The following is a 7,053-nucleotide window of genomic DNA, read 5'->3' as shown; positions in this document are numbered from 1 at the left end:
CGTCTTAATGCTGGATTTGTTTCAGCTTTTGTCTTCTCCAGATGTTAACTGATGGACTGGAGTGCTGTGGATTACTTGTGGATTATTGTGATGTTTTTATCAGCTGTTTGGACTCTCATTCTGACGGCACCCATTCACTGCAGAGCATCCATTGCTGAGACACTGATGCAGTGCTACATTTCTACAAACCTGATGAAGAAACTAACTCATCCTAATCTCGGATGGCCTGAGGGTGAACACATTTTCAGATCATCTTCAGTTTCGGCTGAATTATTAATGGCTGATAGTCCCGTACATCATACCAATAAATACAGAAAAAAATTTAGTGATGGCAAATAAGATGTTTATTACCCATCAATAGTGCTGTCAGGTTTTGGAACTGAAACAAGAGAGAACTACCACTTCTGTTTATCAGCAAACTAATCGTGTAATTATATCCAAATATCACCTGTTAATCACTAACGTGATAATAAAGACATCTCTCATCATGTGCTGCTGCTGGTTTAGTTGCATTTAAAAGCATTTAATAAACGCTGATGTGACATAAAAAGGCAAATTGGTTATAAATTCACAAGGAACTGGAAGTGTTGACGAACATTCACTGAAAGAAATGCTGAACAACATCAAGCTCGACTGAGCCGCTTCAGTGTTTATAACAAACATCAACCTGATTAACATTCCAGCCACATCACAGGACTAGTTAACCCCTCCACACACACACACACACACACACACACACAGATCTCTATTATGAGCGTTAAAGGAACTTAAATCGTCCTGTGCATGCAGAGCATGACTGCAGTGCACTAATATTAGTGCTCTATCTCTTTAAAGCAGCACTCTGAAACTTTTTCTGTGTTCAAAATTTGCAAACTGTATATAATGAGCGAGTACATCATAAATTCATCTTCCAAACCGCGTTTTTGTCTTATTCCGAATCACTACGGTACACTTATAATAAGTACTTATATTTGGACTATTGTAACCTGGTCACCGCTGCGGAGTAACACATACCTGCGTGAATCGCCATAGACATAAACTTAGAGAAGTAGATCCGGTTGGAATGTTCTTCCGCGGGATGTGTGCAGTTCTGTTTATTAACCGCTAGAGCGCCAAAATGTGTTCAAAATTTGCAAAATGTATATAATGAGTACATCATGAATTCATCTTCCAAACCGCGTTTTTGTCTTATTCCGCATCACTACGGTACACTTATAATAAGTACTTATATTTGGACGATTGTAACCTGGTCACCGCTGCGGAGTAACACATACCTGCGTGAATCGCCATAGACATAAACTTAGAGAAGTAGATCCGGTTGGAATGTTCTTCCGCGGGATGTGTGCAGTTCTGTTTATTAACCGCTAGGAGCGCCAAAAGTTACATAGTGCTGCTTTAAGAACTCTATTAGTCGGTCCACAACGCCTGTGAAATCTTGTGGTTTAGGACCACATCCCTCAAACACACACACATACTGAGCATTTACCGGGTAAAGAAACAAACATTCCAGCAACTGAGCAACCAGAGAGAAAGACAGAAGCAGAAAAACAGAGAAAGACAGAAATACAGACAGAAAAACTACTGAAATGTGAATCAGAAAATAATCGGACAGACAGTCTTGTCTTTTCTCACACTTCTGACTGAAGAATTTCCATTTACAGAAGAAGGATTTACATTTACATTTAGTCAGTTTGCAGACTCTTTTATCCGAAGCGACTTACAAATGAGGACAAAATTTTAAAAAAATAAAAAGTGCCATTTTGAAATGCAAAATGTGTGTAAAGCAGAAAATGTTTTTAGACTTTTGGAGACTTGAGAAGAAGTTTTGCTCTCTGTGTGTCAGTTTAAATAATTGTGCTGTGCATGTCATTTTAGTGTGTTAGCAATTGGAAAAAACTGTAATATAGCTATATATAATTTATATTAGTTTTTATTCTTAATGTAATTAAAAAGGACTTTCTGAGTTTTAAACTTATGAACAGGAAAAATCTATATATTATATTCTGATACATTCTGGTATTTATGGACATTGTAGTTTCATTGTATTTTAATGTGTTTCTAACTGCAGCATTACACGCGTTGGCCGATAGGTGGCGCTGCAGGACTGTGAGTGAATATTAGCCTGTGTCGTGTTGCAACAGCATTCCAGAAGAAGGATTTACATTTACATTTAGTCAGTTTGCAGACTCTTTTATCCGAAGCGACTTACAAATGAGGACAAAATTTTAAAAAAAATAAATAAATAAAAATGTGACAACAAGAGTGATTTCCAAGCGATGAAATATGTCAGAGCGTTACTAAAATGACATATCGTCGATAATCGCTATAGAAATGTCCTGTCATAAAGTTTTTAAAATTAGAGTGATATTTATAAGTTAGTTGTTCCGTGGCTGTGAGACCGCAGGAGAGATTTGCTCGAGTTTATGCTGATAATAAAATCATCGAGGCGTTTCATTCCTTCATTTCTGTGTGTTACTGACTGAAAAACGCGCAAAAGTTCAACAAACTGAACATAAACTCTCAAACAATATGAATGAATTACACACTCACACGCGCGTCTGCGGCAGAACTTGGGCTTGTTTTATCGCTCCGGTTGTTGTTGTTTTCCTCCGGATGGTTGTATATGTTTCTCCAATCCACTGAAACACAGAAAAAGCCTGTAAGAAACTTCCGTAGGCGGCGCGTCACATGAGCGTGTGAAACTCCACAGCAAGCGACTGATTTGACGCGACGCGACGCGATACTAGGGGCGGCAAAACCCGCTAATGGCTGTTGCTATGATACACAACGGTCACATTGTTTTGGGGCGCGCGGCGTTTATAATTATAAATCGTACGATTGATATAAGTGTAATCATTTAATATTATAACCTATAAGGATTGTTATCTGCCATACAAAAAGAAATTATCTTTATGAATCTTTAAAAAATAAATTTTTTCAAATCCTCATCGAATTCTCACACTCGACTCTGATTGGTCCATCCCGAACAGCGCTGAGAAAAGTAACAAACAAGGCAAAAGCGATATCCCTGCACTGCTTTTGCGTTGAGAATCCACATTAAAAACAGATCATATTTGTTTGTTTGTTTAATTGTTTTTTTTGTGTGTGTGTGTGTGTGTATAATACTGATAGGTGGCGCTGCAGGACTGTGAGCGAATATTAACCTGTGTCGTGTTGGAACAGCATTCTGCACACTGCACAGTATATACTGCCTACTGCTGGAGTTTAGCATGCAGTATGCAATGACTTCAAACAGTAGTATGCTGCATTATTTATAAATAAATAAGAAAATGTTACATTTGTAATGATTTTTTGTGCGTAAGTGCGTATAATTAGTCACAGTTGATGTCATCTCTGGTTCATTTTGCAAACTTGTCTAGCCAACCGCATTGCATTATGGGATGCTGTACATTTTATAGTGGGTTCCCTTCATAGTGTGCACACTGTACATCATATACTGCAAAAACAGCACATGTTCAGTAGAGTAGACATCATTTATACTGTGAGACTGAGATTATACTCCAGAGGCTGCACTGAAATGGTTAATCGTCAGCTGTTTGTTTCATATAGAGAGATATAAAGTATGTTTTTCATCATCACCATCATCACCATCATTATCATCAGTAAACAATAGTGTAGGACGAAACACGAAAGTGAGTCAGAGTCTAGCAGCCGAGCGGCTCGAATGCCTAGTGTGGGCGCTTTAACAGCTCACATCACCACCCTTACTAGAATTTATCACGTTTTATTGTAGGCTTATTTATTGTGTAAAATTTAGTCGAACTTCTTGTAGAATTTATATTAGATAATCTGTGAAGGGAACAGATTTTTCCCTATAGATTTTTATTACAACTGTGGCTTGTTGTAGCTATTTTTTCTAAATGTGCAGGCGGTTGTTTCTTCATAACACATGCTATATATTGATTAATTAAAAAAAGTAATTATTGGCCTGGTAATGATTAATAGGCTAGTCTTATAACAAATGCTACAGTTAAGAACTATGGTATATGGTCTTCAGATAGGCCTATTCCAAAAGATGGCATAGATTAAATCATTCAGAGCCTGATGAACTGTTAAGGAGTAAGAAATAAACAATATCAATATAAGAAAATGTTAAGATTGACTTCTCATGGCATGTTCAGAACATTCTGTCAAACTATAGCCGATAAGTGCCTAAATAATATAAAATAGGCTACATCACACACACACACACATACATAAATATATACATGTGTGTGTGTGTGTGTGTGTGTGTGTGTGTGTGTGTGTGTGAGAGACTGAACGCTTCCTTTAGACGTGAATCACCAGATAACTGAATATTCAGTGATTCGTGTTGATCTGAATCAGGATTTGTGCGCTTGGAGTCTTCACCAGATAATTGTCAAAGCAATAGTTCAGCCAAAGAGAATGTGCAACTTCTTGTAGAATTTATATTAGATAATCTGTGAAGGGAACAGATTTTTCCCTATAGATTTTTATTACAACTGTGGCTTGTTGTAGCTATTTTTTCTAAATGTGCAGGCGGTTGTTTCTTCATAACACATGCTATATATTGATTAATTAAAAAAAGCAATTATTGGCCTGGTAATGATTAATAGGCTAGTCTTATAACAAATGCTACAGTTAAGAACTATGGTATATGGTCTTCAGATAGGCCTATTCCAAAAGATGGCATAGATTAAATCATTCAGATCCTGATGAACTGTTAAGGAGTAAGAAATAAACAATATCAATATAAGAAAATGTTAAGATTGACTTCTCATGGCATGTTCAGAACATTCTGTCAAATTATAGCCGATAAGTGCCTAAATAATATAAAATAGGCTACATCACACACACACACACATACATAAATATATACATATATACATATACAGTGCCGCTTGAAAGTTTGTGAACCCTTTTTTCTGCATAAATATGACACAAAACATAATCAGATTTTCACACAAGTCCTGAAAATAAACAAAGATAACCAAATCAAACAAATGAGACAAACATATTTTCTTTTTCATTTATTTATTGAGGAAAATGACCCAGTGTTACATTTCTATTTCTATGAATCTCTAGGATCAGCAGTTAATTTGAAAGCGAAATTAAGAGTGCATCTGTTCAGAGGTGTTTTTTAATCAGTGAGATGACTATCAGGTGTCATTGCCTGCCCTGTTTTATTTAGAGAACAAGGATCTATCGAAGTCTGGTCATGTTTGTGGAAGTGAATCATGGCACGAACAAAGGAGATCTCTGAGGACCTCAGAAAAAGAGTTGCTGTTGCTCATTAAAAGAGTTTGGACTCCACAAATCCACAGTCAGACAGATTGTGTAGAAATGGAGGAGATTCAAGACCACTGTTACCCTCCCCAGAAGCGGTCGACCAACAAAGATCACTCCAAAAACAAGACTTGTAATAGTCTGCGAGGTTGCAAATGAACCCAGGGATACTTCTGAGCAACTAAAGGCCTTTCTCACATTGGCTGATGTTAATGTTTATGAGTACACCATCAGGAGAACACTGAGCAACCACGGTGTGCATGGTGCATCCAGTCTGCAGTTTGCTAAAGATGCATGTGGACAAGCCAGAGGGCTACTGGAGAAATGTTTTGTGTTCCTGCATCTGGACCAGAACAATGAATCTGTCCGAGAACTGAATCTCAAGAGAACGTGGGTCGTGCAGCAAGACAACGACCCCAAGCACACAAGTCGTTTTACCAAAAGAATGTTTAAAGAAGAACAAAGTTAATGTTTTGGAATGACTGAGTCGAAGTCTGGACCTTGATTCAATTGAAATGTTGTGGAAGGAGCTGAAGCAAGCAGTTCATAGGAGGAAACCCATAACACCACAGAGCTGAAGAGGTTCTGTTCTGAGGAAGGGGCTAGAAGTACTACAAGCCCACCAGCAGTTACAAGAAACTTTACCTGCAGTTATTGCTGCAAAAGGGGGTCACACCAGATACTGAAAACAAGCAAAGATTCACATACTCTTGCACCGCACAGAAATGTAACACTGGATCATTTTTCTCAATAAATAAATGGCAAAGAAAATATTTTTGTCTCATTTGTTTGTTTGGGTTATCTTTGTCTACTTTCAGGACTTGTGTGAAATTTTGATTATGTTTTGAGTCCTATTTATGCAGAAATATAGAACATTCTAAAGGGTTCACAAACTGTGCAAAGCAGCACTGTATATATATATATATATCCTATGTAAACAAGTAATTGTTAACTATGATGTTACTTTATTGCACCAACTTTGCATAGATGATAGCACAAAAGACCATTTCACAAAAATAAATGTATAAGCCAACAAACAAATAAATAAACCTTATGAATGAGCATGACCTGGGACTCTACTAAAACAGTTCACGCTTCACCCCACCCCCATGTTCAAACCAAAACTACGCCCTTGCATGACACACGCTTTCTTGTGGTTTCACTGTACTGTAGTGTCCACGTGGCTTTACAACGGACATCTAAAATAACAGGAAGTGATAAACACACAGAGTCGTCCAGTCACCTTCACTTCTATAGCACTTCTGTAGATCGTGTCAAAGCAGCTTTACAGTGTTAAACAGGAAAATAGTGTCAACAATGTAAACAAAATTCAATTCTGCTGTAGAGCATCTTTAAAAAGAGGACAATAGTAAACAGTCAATTTTTCAGTTAAAGTCAGTTCACACACACACTCACACTCACACACACACACACACACACACTCACTATCTCTCTCACACACACACTCACTCTCACACACACACACACACACACACACACACACATGTCTGGTCAGCTATCCTTGTGGGGACTCTCCATAGGCGTAATGGTTTTTCTACTGTACAGACCGTATATTCTATTGCCCTACACCAACCCTACCCCTAAACCTACCCCTCACAGGAAACTTTCTGCATTTTTAGATTTTCAAAAAACTTCATTCTGTATGATTTATAAGCTTTTGTACCCGTGGGGACCACAATTTAGGTCCCCACCATGACACGAGTCCCCATGAGTCTGTGTGTAGTCAGGTTTAAGTCCCCACCAGGATATATAAACCAGTACACA

General features: G+C 37.8%; 1 protein-coding gene across 1 annotated transcript in view; it reads right to left on the bottom strand.

The window, feature by feature from the left end:
• Positions 1-2,623, bottom strand: part of arap1 (ArfGAP with RhoGAP domain, ankyrin repeat and PH domain 1) — a gene marked incomplete at its 3' end in the record, with an annotated part of 64,620 nt that extends 61,997 nt beyond the window's left edge. Inside the window, exon 1 of the mRNA XM_016550001.1 lies at positions 2,551-2,623. The remainder of the gene's footprint in view (positions 1-2,550) is intronic.
• Between the last annotated feature and the right edge of the window lie 4,430 nt (positions 2,624-7,053).

This window comes from Sinocyclocheilus rhinocerous, unplaced genomic scaffold, assembly GCF_001515625.1.
Source record: "Sinocyclocheilus rhinocerous isolate Xijiao unplaced genomic scaffold, SAMN03320098_v1.1 scaffold4118, whole genome shotgun sequence".
Lineage (NCBI taxonomy): Eukaryota > Metazoa > Chordata > Actinopteri > Cypriniformes > Cyprinidae > Sinocyclocheilus > Sinocyclocheilus rhinocerous.
This window is presented reverse-complemented; position numbering and strand designations above follow the sequence as displayed.